The sequence below is a fragment of the Elephas maximus genome, chromosome 19, assembly GCF_024166365.1.
Source record: "Elephas maximus indicus isolate mEleMax1 chromosome 19, mEleMax1 primary haplotype, whole genome shotgun sequence".
NCBI classification, from domain to species: Eukaryota; Metazoa; Chordata; class Mammalia; order Proboscidea; family Elephantidae; genus Elephas; species Elephas maximus.
In genome coordinates, this window is record NC_064837.1 from 6468955 (window position 1) to 6482987 (window position 14033).

At 49.2% G+C, this 14033-nt stretch overlaps 2 long non-coding RNA genes across 3 annotated transcripts in view; one reads left to right on the forward strand and one right to left on the reverse strand.

Annotated features, from left to right (window-relative positions):
* LOC126063007 (uncharacterized) lies at positions 1 to 11095 on the reverse strand. The gene is made up of 4 exons (XR_007514192.1): positions 10908 to 11095; positions 5870 to 5957; positions 5320 to 5565; positions 1 to 3188 (listed from the first exon to the last, which is right to left on the reverse strand). It is a non-coding gene; the product is annotated as an uncharacterized LOC126063007 (long non-coding RNA).
* Positions 10461 to 14033, forward strand: part of LOC126063008 (uncharacterized) — a 23583-nt gene continuing 20010 nt past the window's right edge. The window contains exons 1-3 of one of the 2 annotated variants that reach the window (XR_007514193.1): positions 10461 to 10588; positions 11918 to 12030; positions 13808 to 13905. This is a non-coding gene — a long non-coding RNA (uncharacterized LOC126063008). The remainder of the gene's footprint in view (positions 10589 to 11917; positions 12031 to 13807; positions 13906 to 14033) is intronic. The other variant, XR_007514194.1, reaches the window with a different exon arrangement.

The following is a 14033-nucleotide window of genomic DNA, read 5'->3' on the forward strand; positions in this document are numbered from 1 at the left end:
AATAAGCAAATGTTTAGAGACCAAGGCTTATTATCAGGGGGTGAGAGGCAGGCGTAAGGAGGGATCATTGCTTAGGGGACACTGAGTTTCTGTTAATGGTGGTAGAATAACTTGGAAAAGATTATGGTGGGTCTAACCTAAGCACTTCTGAGTTATAAAAAGAACAGAATAGACACAGAGACACACACGGGGGCAGACAAATGCCGAGGAACACCAAGGTACGCCAAGGAACTCCAGGGACTACCGACAAGGAAGGCCCTCCCCTAGGGTCAGGCTCTGAATTTGAACTTCTAGCCTCCTGAACTGTAAAAAATAATTTCTGTTCTTTAAAGTCACCTATTGTGGTATTTTTGGTTACAGCAGTACTAGGTAACTAGGACACTGCTCAAAGCCATTGCACTGTGTGTTCAAGGGAGAGAGGCAGGCTGCACAACAGCCCGTAATGGGTACTTGACCCAGCCAGAGAGCCAGTGGAGTTTCCTGGGATAGTGACCACTCAGCTGAGAACTAAAGAATAAGAAATGGACAGAGAATGGGCTTTGCAGCTGGACACCCACGGGGTGTGCTATGGATTGAACTGTATCCCCCAAAAATGTGTGTCAACTTGACTAGGCCATGATTCCCACTATTGTGTGATTGTCCACCATTTTGTCATCTGGTCTGATTTTCCTATATGTTCTAAATACGGATTCCATGATGTTAATGAGGCAGGATGAGAGGAAGTTATGTTAATGAGGCAGGACTCAATCTACAGGATTAGGTTGTGTTTTAATTCAATCTCTTTTGAAATATAAAAGAAGCCAGCAGATAGACATGAGGACTTCACACTACCAGGAAAGCTGTGCCAGGAGCAGAGCCATCCATTGGACCTGGGGTTCTTGTGCAGAGAAGCTCCTAGACCAGGGGAAGATTGATGACAAAGACCTTCCCCCAGAGCCAACACAGAAAGCAAGCCTTCCCCTGGAGCTGGCACCCTGAATTCAGACATCTAGCCTCCTAGACTGGGAGGGAATAAATTTCTCTTTGTTAAAGTCAAAAAAAAAAGAAGAAGAAGAAGAAGGACGGTGCTGGATGTGCGTCTATGCACCTGGGTGTTTAGTGTTTGCCGGTTCCTCCACCACAGTCCAGTGTTCATCTATATATCCTGACATTCTTTCCCTAAGTTTCCCCATAGTAGCCAGGACAACATTTCCCACACAGGGTGGATGGTTACCGCTTCAACGACCTTAAGCTGTAATTTTCCAGTCACAAGACTCATGAAAGATAAAGGCAAGGCACATGGCCAAGAGTAGGCTGGATGGTCTGTGGGAGGAGGCAGAGACACACAAAGGGCTAAGACAGGTAAGACGGCCTAAGTCACGCCATGGGTCCGGCCATTTCTGGAGAAAGAGACGCTCCTCCCCAGTATGTCAGATCTAAATTCCCCCAAGTCACATATGGCAACCGCATTCCAACACACCAGTGCTTTGTAGGTCCTTTATGGGACCTATGAGACATTCCCATATATTCAGCTCATTAACAGTCATCTGATTTGATTCTCAAACAGCCCTATGAAGGCATCTCCATTTTACAGAAGAAGATACAGAACCTCAGCATCTGCAATTTGCCTGATATTACTAGCCTGTACATGGTGGGACAGGGATTGAAATCAAGTCCAATCCAGCATTATACTCACACCAGGTGGGAACTTGTAAGGACCTGAACCAAGGTAGGCGCAGCAGGAGTGGACAAAAAAACCAAAGCCAAACCTGTTGCCGTCAAGTTGGTTCCAACTCATAGCAACCCGACAGGACAGAGTAGAACTGCCCCATAGGGTTTCCAAGGCTGTAAATCTTTCCGGAAGCAGAGTGCCACAACTTTATCCTGTGGAGTGGCTGATGGGTTCAGACTCCCGACCTTTCAGTTAGCGGCCAAACACTTAACCACTGCTCCACCAGGGCTATTTTTTTTTTTTAACCATAAAAATAGATTATCTATTCAAAAAATTAATTAAAAACAAAGGCTGTATGAGGAAGGCTCCTTCCCAGGCTCTCCCCCTCTAGTTAGTCTGCACCATACACTCCTCCACACACTTGCTTCTCCCCAGTTGTCTACCACCTCCTCCACGGGCCACTGAACTTCATGTTCTCCATATCTTCTGTGTCACTACATCACACTCTTAGGCATTATGCTTCACTGGATTTTTTGGAGGTTGTAGATATCAGACTGAACTGTTAGCTTCTTCCCTTCTAGATGAAAATTTTTTACACTGAAATATTTCACACTCAGCCTCACAGAGACTAAGTAAGACAAAGTAACTTGCTATTCAGGGTCAGAGCTGGACTTCGAATCTGCTCTGAGTCCTACGTCCCTTCTTTCCACTGCTTCCATGTTGTTTCAAGTTACAGCTCCCAGCTTCTCCAGTCCCTGAAGAAGAGGAATGATGTCTCCGTTGTCTGGCTTTATACCCTAATAGAGTTCAGTGTTCAGTGACAGACAATCACAAATCCCACGGGAAAGCAAGGAAGGAGGGAAAGAGAAAGAAGGAAGGAAAGAGAGAGGGAGGGAGGCAGGTACTCACTCTTGCGGAGACCGATATGAACCATCAGCATTTGGCGTTCCCAGGTCTGAGTCGTAGGACATGGGCTCCTCAGAGCAGTCTGGACTCTTGGAGACATTTTCATGGAGAAGGAAGCTATCAGAGTTCAGGCTGCAGGACAGCTGGGATGAACTGGCCGTGTCCAGGCTGAGGGAGGAGGCAGTGAGCTTCCTCTTCTGCTGGATCTTATGGCTTGAGTGCTGGACTTCGATGTTCCTCTGTGGCCGAGGAATGGGAAACTGAATCCAGGGACTCCTTCTGCTGTAGTTCCGCACCCGAGGTAGTGAGAGGGTTGAGCTCGGAGAATGGGCAAAGCCCAGAGAGGGCCAATGGGGTGAGTGTCCACTCGTTTAAGATGGCAGATTTGTAGGAGAGTTCAAAGGACAAAGACGTTAGTCCCTGCAGGAAGCTAAGGAGAAACTCGCCTTCCTCGGTATCTCCAAGCAAGGCCGTGGCCTGACAGTACTCACACAGCCGGGCCTGCTCCTGGAGGAGCAATTTCAGGTAACACTCCCTCAGTCCATCATTGAGGGTCAGTCGGAGCCATGCCCAGCAGCGGCCCACATCCGTGTTGACGAAGACCAGGTGCTCTAATTCTGAAATGACGTGTCTGAGAAGGGGGAAAACAGACTTGCTTTAAGTAACTACCGCAAATCACTGAGACGTCATTTTATCCATGAGGTAGCAAAAATCAATCATAATGATTGTAAATATACACAGGCATGACAAATTCTGGATAACAGTGTTTCAAGGGGAAGTCAGAAATATCTAATCTATAACCGCCAAAGTTTCCAGGTTGCTGTCATGAATTTCTGTGTTTATTACAACTGCCCCTTGGGCCCCTGGCAGCGATCTACTCATCTAAGACGTGTTTGTTGAGCACCTAAGTGCAAGCTCCTTGGAGCTGTGAAGATACAGGGTAAAGACATGGTCTCTGCCTTCGGCAACGAACTGCCTTTCAAGGGCACATGTGAGTCAAGCCCTATTTTTGGTATCATTTCAGGGTTAGAGTGAGTAAAATACCATAGAAAAGGCAGCCCTGAGAGATTTCAAGAGACAAAGATGGAAGGAGAATCCTCTAGGCGCAAGCGGCTGACAGAAAAAAAGGCATAGAAGGATAGGGAAACAACAGACATATAACAGGAGTGGTGAGCACTCCGATGACAACACGTGGAGGGAATTCAGTTGCAAAGCCAGGTAGTAAAGGGACTTGAGTATCAAAGTGATGAGGCAAAGTGGGGCAATGGTTCCCATGACAGGCTGTGCATCAGAGTCACCTAGGGAACTTGATCAGGTCACAGATTCTAAGGCCCCAGCCTAGTGAATCAGAAATCCAGGGGACTGACAGCAGCCCCAGGATGGCATTTGGGAGCCTATGGGCTACAGGTTTTTGTGCAGGCAGGTTTGACTTGGCCATAACTATGCAGATTTCAGGGTGGACTTCTCTGAATAGAAAGATAAGAGCCCCAAGTCTACCAAACTCAGTGTCTGAATCCCTAGGTTTGAAGTAAATGACCCTCCTGTGAGCTACCCTAGCCCTCTGTGCATGTCTCCTCTGTGGGCAGGGAGGCCACTCTGTACTGGGGGCCGACCATACTCTACTGGGCTCAATAACTGAGCCCCCAGTTGCTTAAGCTCAGTAACTTTTGGCCTGCTGACTGACCCAATGGAAGACAGAATGAGATAAGAGGGACAATTAGAAAGCCAATGGTCAGCCAGGAGTAAGATAAGAACCTGAGACAGGACAATGGTAGTAAGGCATGAAAAAGAAGATCAGAGACTGAAAAGGCACTTCGATCCTGAAGGTGGCATTTAATAGCCCTCAGAGGCACAGCGCAGCCCTGTGGCGCAGTGGGAAGCCCTGGCGGTGCAGTAGTTAACAGCTCGGCTGGTAACCAAAAGGTCAGCAGTTTGAATCCACCAGATGCTTCTTGGAAACGCTACGGGGCAGTTCTGCTCTGTCCTACTGGGTCGCAATGATTTGAAATTGACTCAATAGCAACGGGTTTGGTTTCTGATTACAGGCACAGTGCCAGATATTTTCTGGGCAGGGCCAAAAAGACAAATGTCTCCTGGGTGAATATTCAGATATTCTACCTGGATTCTACTCCTCCAAAAATCCTACCCTTAGTTACATGTATAACATTTAGCACATAGATGTTCAAACATTCTAAGGCAGGGTTGGCAAACTTTTTTTATAAAGGGCCAGATGGTAAATATTTTAGGGTTTGTGGGCCATACAGCCTCTGTTGAACTACTCAACACTGCCACGGTCGGGGAAAAACAATCATAGACAGTATGTACAGGAATGGGTGTGGCTGTGTTCCAGTAAAACTTTTTTACAAAAATAGGTGGTGGACTAGATTTGACATATGAGCCTTAGCCTGCCAACCCTCGTCTAATGCAACGTTTCTCTAAGGTTTCAGATTGTGACAAACATGCATAATGTTTGTTTGGCACCCTCAAGTAAACAGAAGACACTGTTCCGGCTACAGGAGGCCAGCCCTGGGCTGCAAAGGAGTCCCAGACCATCCTTTGAGGGCTGGGGGGTTCAAAACCTAATGGCACAGTGGCTGGGATGCTTGGTCTAAGGAGAAACCCTTCAATGGTCTCCATCCACTATCTCTACACTAGAACACAGAGAGGCGCTTTAAGTTTTCTTCACAGCTGGAGAGGAAGAGCCACGTGTCCCACACTCAGAAACTCCTCCCCAAAGCAAAGCCTCTCTAGGCTGAGCTCACTTGTGGGAATACCGTTCAGGAGGGGCCAGAAGACAGACTGACACAGAGCCTTCTGGTGGGGGCTTTTCTTCCTCTTTCCTCCAGCCTCAGCTTGGATGTGCTTGGCGTGCAGGCCATGGAGAAACACGGCCTCCAGGGCACTGCACAAGCTATTGGCATCTCTGTCTTCACTGGTGACACTGTGTCTGAGGACACGTACTGTTTCTGCAACGCCTTCACTGATCCCACCAGCTTCTTCTTGACGACCTAGGCAGTGCCAAACGTAACACAGGCCTTTAGAGAAATATTCCAGGGGATGGGACTCTTTGCCTGTTGGCAAATACATATGCAGCCACACAGGCAACCTATCTTAAATCCATTCTTTGTAAACTCCCATTTTATCACCAATAAGATGATCAAGAAAGGGTGGGATCTCCTCAGACCCTGCTTCTGCTATAACTTTTCTCAACCTGAGGCCTCATTCTGGATACTGCCCGTTCATTTGAAAGGAAGAAAAGCTGATGAAATACAGTCTCTCCTTTCCCACCCTGACCCTCCCTGGCTCGCCTACCGGGATGGCAGCCCGGGGGTCCAGTCCATTCCCCACCACTGACAGCATTTCCACTTGTGCAGCAGCTCCCACAGAGAATCACAGACACCTGCAGGGGAAGATGAGGGCCAGATGAGCAAGCTCCCAAGTCACTCCCTTTCCCAGCCAGAGTCCCCAGCAGGCAGCCAGAGGTCAATGAATCTTACTCAAACTGCAACTGAAGGGCCTTTTCAGTACAAAAATAAAAATCAGAGAGTGAATTCTATGGAAGGAAACAAGGAAGGAAAAAAGTCAGAGGGCTCAGACCTCAGGAGGTGAAGAGCCCTGTGTGCCACACGTCGATCTACCCCAGGGAATCGGCAGCAAGGGCTCTTTAAACCAAACACTGGCAAAGTGCCAGTGTTCATGGGTTTTTTTTGGGGGGAGGGCAGAGAATGACAGGCTGATTTAGATATAAAGATGAGGGTACAAGGAGGATGCTGCAGCAGGAAGTGCTCCTTGGGACCAGGATGCTGGGGCTTAGAATTTATTCAGAGCCCTGCAGCTGCCCCGACTCCTGCCCCACGCCCGTAACTGCAGCTCAGCACTAAAAATTATAACTGAAATGGCTTCAAAAGGGGAGGACATGTCTGCTACACTTCTGCGTTTCCTTTGGGCTATGAGGGTCTGGCTTCAGCAGCACTGGGACACGTCTAAACGGGGCCAACAAGGGTTCTAATCTCAGTTTTGCCTCTAGCCAGCCAGGCATACCTGGGGAGGGTATCAGACCCCTCTGATGGAGATTAGGAAGGTGTGTAAAATGCTTAGCACAGGTCTTGATATATACCAGGTGCTCAATATAAATGGTATCTAAACAAATGTGCACAAATAGTTGATACTTGAAGTCAGTACACAGTGAAATCTCCTTTTTAATGGAAAAGTTTTTTCTCTTAAACTAATCATTAATTTTACATGGAAAGGGAAGAGGACCCAGATAAGTAAAGCACTACTAAAGAAGAATAAAGTAGGAGGACTGGCACTATCTGACCTCAGAACCTACTATACAGCTACAGTAGCCAAAACAGCCTGTTACTGGTACAACAACAGACACATTGACCAATGGAACAGAATTGAGAACCCAGATATAAATCCATCCACATATGGTCACCTGATCTTCGACAAGGGCCCAAAGTCCATCAAATGGGGAAAAGACGGTCTTTTTAACAAGTGGTACTGGCAAAACCGGATGTCCATCTGCAAAAAAAATGAAACAGAACCCATGCCTCACACCATACTCAAAAACTAATTCCAAACGGATCAAAGACCTAAATATAAAACAAAACACCATAAAGATTAGAGAAGAAAAAATAGGATCAACACTAGAGGCCCTAATACGTGGTATTAAGAAGATACAATCCATAACTAACATTACACAAACTCCAGAAGATAAGCTAGATAACTGGGATCTTCTAAAAATTAAACACGCTCATCAAAAGACTTCGTCAAAGGAGTAAAAAGAGAACCTACAGACTGGGAAAAAGAATTTGGCTATGACAAATCCAACAAAGGTCTAATCTCTAAAATCTACAGGAAATCCAACACCTCTACAACAAAAAGACAAATAATCCAATTAAAAAATAGGCAAAGGAAATGAACAGACACTTCACCAAAAAAGACATTTAAGTGGCTAACAGACACATGAGGGAATGCTCTCGATCACTAGCCATTAGAGAAATACAAATCAAAACCACAATGAGATGCCATCTCACTTCGGTGCTGCTGGCATGAATCAAAAAAAAACAGAAAATAACAAATGTTGGAGGAGCTGCGGGGAAATTGGAACTCTTCCGCGCCACTGGTGGGAATGGAAAAGTGATACAACCTTTTGGAAAATGATACGGTGCTTCCTCAGTAAACTAGAAATAGAAGTACCATATGATCCAGCAGTCCCACTCCTAGGAATATATCCTAGAGTAATAAGAGCCCCCACATGAATAGACATATGCGTACCCATGTTTGCTGCAGTATTGTTCACAGTAGCAATAAGATGGAAACAACCTAGATGCCCATCAACAGCTGAATGGATATGCCAACGAACTGTGGTACATACACTCAATGGAGTATTACAAGACGGTAAAGAACAATGATGAATCCACGAAGCATCTCACAATATGGATCAATCTGGAGGGCATTATGCTGAGTAAAATAAGTCAATCACAAAAGGGCAAATACTGCATGAGACCACTTTGACAAAAACTCATGAAAAGGTTTACACACACACAAAAAACAAACTTTGATGGTTATGAGAGGTGGGGATGGAAAAACACTAAACAGACAATGGATAAGTGGTAACTTTGGTGAAGGGTAAGACAGTACACAATACTGGAGAAGCCGGCACAACTTGTCCAAGGCAAGGTCACGGAAGCTCCATAGACACATCCAAATGTCCTGAGGGATGCAATTATTGGGCTGAGGGCTGTGGGGACCATGGTCTCTGGACACATCTAGCTCAACTGGCAGAACATAGTTTATAAAGTTCTACATTCTACTTTGGTGAGTAGCGTCTGGGGTCTTAAAAGCTTGTAAACAGGCCATCTAAGATATTCCACTGGTCTTATCCCATCTGGAGGAAGGGAGAATGACGAAAACCAAAGACACAAGGGAAAGATTAGTCCAAATGACTAAATGGACCACAACTAGCACAGCCTCCACCAGAATGAATCTAGCACAACTAGATGGTGACCGGCTACCACAGCTGACTGCTCTGACAAGGATCAGAATAGAGCTGGAGAAGATATAGCACAAAATTTTAACTTGCAAAGAAAGACCAGAACTACTGACCTGACAGAGACTGGAGAAGTCCCGAGAGTATGGCCCCCGGACACTGTTTTACCTCAGCAATGAAGTCACTCCTGAGGTTCATCCTTTACCCAAAGATTAGACAGGCCCATAAAACAAAATGAGACTAAAAAGGCACACCAGCCCAGGGGCAAGGACTAGAAAGCAGGAGAGGACATAAAAGCTGGTAATAGGGAACCCAGGGTTGAGAAGGGGAGAGTGTTGCCATGTCCTGGGGTTGGTAACCAATGTCACAAAACAATATGTACACTAATTGTTTAATGAGAAGCTGGTTTGTTCTGTAAACCTTCACCTTAAGTATAATTAAAAAACAATGATTTTCTCTTTTCTGTTGTTGAAACCCTCAAGTGTCGCTTAAGCAAGAGGTGGGTCAGGCCCCATTTGCAGAGCAATAGGGAGCCAGATCCCAGCTCCTGGCCAGCTCCACCAAGGATAAGCAATACCTCGGGGCAGCTGGCTTCCTCGCCCAGGGTGGTTGGGGGAGCCTGAGCCTGAGGGGGTTGCTGGCTGGCCCAGCCCCACCATAGTAACTTGGACAGACCAGAAGCAGCGGCATGTTCACACCTAAACCAATCTCCACTGACCACACAAGGAGCCGTGCTGGCTCAGCCTCCCCTGGACCCACTCATTTATACTCTTTACAACATGCAACATCGCCCCTGGTACCTATCACGTCCCTGTGTTTACTGTTGGGACTGACTTACGACCAGCCCTGGGAGGTAGAAACACCGGGTTCTGTGACTATGGCCAACCTCACTCAGTGACACTCCGAGGTTCTCAAGGCCAGAATACCAGCCGAAAGGAAGTGATGGCTTCTGTTGCTCCAGGCCTAATGAGCTGGATGAGCAACTGTCCCTCACCTTCCAAGTATTTGGATGATGCCTACTACTCCAGCAGTCAGCATCAGTAATTTCATATGAATGCTAGAAACAATGTCCCTGGGAAGAGGTACAGGGGATTAGGCACTGGGGAAAACGTGGACTCCAGAGAGGTCTACCACCTGAGGCCCTGCACACACCTATTCCAGCTGTTCAGTCTGTAATTGCCTGGCTCTAAGTAAACACCTAGATTCAGCTGCCAAGGGGCAGCTGCTGAGGTTGGCAGGGGATGCAGCTGAATGGGGGCTGCGTCCAGAGAAGAATGGGCATGAAGTACGGGAGTGAGGACAGCAGAGGTGAAAGAACATAGAGGCTTGGTTGTTGAGAAGACTGGATGAGGGTTAGCAGGAATTGGGGCAGTGAGAGTTGGGGGCAGTTCGGCAAAGAATTAGTGAATGGAGTGGCCCCAGGATGGTAACCAAAAACCAACCAAACCCAGTGACGTCCAGTGGATTCCGAGTCATAGCGACCCTATAGGACAGGGTAGAACCGCCCCACAGAGTTTCCAAGGAGTGCCTGGCGGATTCAAACTGCTGACCCTTTGGTTAGTAGCTGTAGCCCTTAACCACTATGGCACCGGGGTTCACCCAGGCAGGATGGTAGGAGGCGGAAAAATGACTGGAGTTGTCAAGTGGAGAAGTGTATGGTGAACCAAGGAGTTAGAGACCAAGTCTGTGAGGACAAGATATATAACCCGGAAAATGACTATGATTGATCGGAGTAATCCAGAAGAAAGGGGTGAGCTCAAGAGGGCGCCTACATTGGTGGTGGGTCGTCAATGAAAGCAGACCTCAGGGAGCGGAGCAGGGGTGTGTGAGAGACTGGGATAAGAAAGTTGGACACAAAAGAGGGAGAATCCGAACAGTGAGCTGGGGGAGGTTCGCCTAGTGAATGAGGACGGCCAGAGGCCTTCAGGGCTCAGGAGGAGATGTGCTACGGGGAGGCAGAGCAATGCGGCTGAGACTGCGGTCGGCACTGCGCTAGAATGGGGCCCGGGTGAGGCTGCATTCCTGCAAGGCAGATGGTGAGGGGTCAGGGGAAGAGCTGGGGTCAGACCACGGCTGGGAGAAGATGGAGGGGCGGCGCTGCAGTGGCAGAGCAGGCGGAGGCTGGGGTCGGAGTGGGGCGCACAGGGAGCCGGGCGGGGCGCGGGGCGCGGGCTGGGAAAGGTAGGGGGCTCTGAGGTCAGACAGTCGCAGAGCAGCCAGGGTTTGGGATCACGGAGGGGGCGGGACGCCCTTCCCCGCTCGCGTCTCCGCCCCGCCGCCCCTAAGCTGCCCTCCTCGCCCCCTGACCCCTGACCCCCAAAGGGAGCGGGGCGGGGCGGGGCGGGGGTCACTCACAGCGGCTGCGGCCTCTCAGCCTCTAACCGAAAGGTCGCTCACGGCCGCGGGCGCCCCTCAGCCTCTAAGCGGAAGGGTCGCTCACGGCCGCCGCGGCCCCTCAGCCTCTAAGCGGAAGGGTCGCTCACGGCCGCCGCGGCCCCTCAGCCTCTCACCGGAAGCTGCGGCCTCCCAGCCACTGGCAACAGGAAGCGGCTCCGGCGAGGACTGACGCCATCACGTTGGCTCGGTGCCCCGGCCCCGCCTCCGGCACGCAGAGCCAATCGTGGAGCCTGGCAGGGACGCGGGGCGGGGCCAGCTGCTCCCTCGTGCTGACAGTTACCAACAGCCGAGTAGGCCAGTGTGGCTGTTGGGGACCCGAGGGCTGGCGCCGGGCCCCTGCCTCCCACAGGGTCCGCGCAGAGCGTGGCTTCGGGGCTGCTGAGCTCGCTGGGCCTCGGCACCACCAGTGTCACCTTGGAGCCATCACTTTGCCTCCCACAGCCGCGGGCTGCCCGCTTATGAAATGGTACCAGGGATACTTCTCCTGCGGTTGCCTCATGGAGGGCACGAGCGCCGCCCGGCCTGCAGAGCGGGCCCAAGTGGGGACTTTCCCGGGAGGCTCGCAGGAGGACATACATGTTAGGGCCACACCTGATGCCACGGGAGCGCCCTGAGGTCCTCGGAGCGGGACACAAAGCTCGAGGGTCCGCTCATTCTCATCTAGCCATTGAGTTAGTTGTTTCCTTTGCATCGTAGAATGTGACATTTCTCTTTCAAATGGACTCAGAACAAAATACCAAAAAGTAGCGACCACAGCCAAGTGTTGGCAGGGCCCGGTGCCCAGGCCGCCTTAGCCGGGAATGTCTTTAACAAATGGGGGCCTGAGAGCCTGAATAAGAGCCGGAAGAGGGGGGTGGGAGGGGATGCCTCTGCATGCAAGTCCTAAGGTCATTCAGTGGTGCCTGGGGAGCAACCCAGTTGTTGGGAGCGAGCTCCACTGACCTTTCTGGTGTCCTATGCTCCCTCAGACTCTCCTGGAAGGAAAGTAACCCTGACACCCTTGAGGTCGGAGGCCCATTCTAACGCTGCAATTGTGTTACCGGAATGAGGTTTTTGCCTCTCACTGGCCAAGAATGAGCAGGTAAGGCACAGAATGAGCAGGTGAGGCACGTGTAGAGTTTTCCACACCAGCAAAGCTTTATTGAAGAGGCTTGCAGGTGGAGAAGAGGAGGGCCTAAAGCAATGCACACCCCCCATCTTACAAAACAAAAGAGGGACCTGGGTTTTTAAAAGTTCTTGGGGTGGTGGGAGATTCATGTTTATTCTCAGACATAGGTGGGGATATGTTAACTAAGGTGCAGGGGCAGCAGCTTTCCAAGATGGCTCCTGTCCTGGAGGTCTGTGGGATTCCTAGCAGGACTTATTATGGGGTGTCATGCCTGCACAGCCTCCCAGCTCCTGCTACAGCCCCTCGCTGCCCCTGGGGGAGGTCACACAGCAGTCACAGGTGGATGTTCTGCTCATATCCCTGGGGCAATTTTCTCCAGCTGCTTCTGAAGGACAACTTTAAAAAGAAAAAAAAAAAAAAAACATTATTTCCTCATATCCTGCCCCATTGTTCTGGGCAATGGCTTTGTTTCTGTGCCCTGGCCCATTACTTGTTACTTTGTTTGCAGAGTTGGGGGGCCCTCTGTTCTCTGTCTTAATAGGCCCTGGGTTCCACACCTAACCCCCATTACCTCCCTGATAGTATAGCCTATCTCTCTTTTACTTGCTTCTCCTCTATCCACACCAGTCTCTTTGCTATTCCTCAAACAGGCACCCTCTGATCTTAAGGCCTTTGCTCCCTGTCTTAGTAGGGGGTCTGGCCCCCGACTGTGTGGAGCGAACTGCCCCTTCAGTAATTCTCTTTCCAGGAGTGAGAACCGCCAGTCTGTTTTAGGCTGGATCGGTCTGAGTGCATTGCAGAGAATTAGTGGTTGATGCGTGAGCAAGATTAGAGGTGGAGACATAGAAACAAAATATTCCCTTGGTGTTAAACTAATTTTAAGCAAGGCGGAAAGTAAGATTTACTTGCGAAATTCAGTTACCTTGGCAAACGGATAGTGTTTGTGGCGATAATTGGTCCTATGAGAGCATCGGTGACTTGGCACAAGTTTGCTCTCCCCCCAAATCGAGCACATAATGTCCTTGATTATTCCACTCCCCTCCCACACCCCACATCCACTCTCTGCAGGACTTTGAGGAACCCCGCGGAGTATTCTCGTCTACCTTTTTCAGGAATCGGTGGTCTCCTATCTTGCCTTCGTAGCCTCTCAGCAGAGTCTACTACCTTATGGTACCATTCTCATCTTGCTCTACCCTCTTTTGGGACCACATACCCCTTTGGGTCACTGAATAAAGCAGTGGATTCTTGGGGGTGGGAGGAAGGAAAATACACAAACATTGTGCACATTTACACACACACAGACACACACACACAAAATGCATAAATGGACCACGCACCCACCGAGTAGACTCCAGATGGGGCAGCGGGGAGAAACTCACATTAGTGTGACATGGGGGGGCGATTTTGTTACTGGAAAATTGCCTCGGTTCTTGTCTTCGGTGTAGGAAAGAATTCAAACACTGAGAGAAATGGTGTCAAGCAAGCAGAGGTTTATTAGCTAACAGAGGGTTAGTAACAAAAGTACACTTGACTAGAGAGTGTCAAGCGGGCTACTCACATACAGAGAGAATCTGAGAGCCCCGATAGTCTGGGCATTTTATTAGGGTTTTATACCGTTTTTTCTCTTATCTCTCCCTGTTAACGTTTAACAGCCAAGTCAGGGACCTTATGAAGTTAGGGACTATCTTAATGAGGAATGAAGAATGTCACCACCTCCTGTCTCTCCCTCTCCCCTACAATTTCACCACAGCCAACAGCAAGAAGTGTGATGAATGATGATAACGGTGGGACCAGAGAGGTAAATCTACATGGTATCCTGGAGTAGCTGACTTGAACTGAGTCTTCCAGGTGAGTAGGGAAAAGGGCAGTGCAGCTGAAGGGACAGTTACTCACCACCACTGGTCTGTCAGTTTGTCTTACTGTGGTGGCTTGCAGGTAGCTATGATGCTGGAAGCTATTCCACTGGTATTTAAATG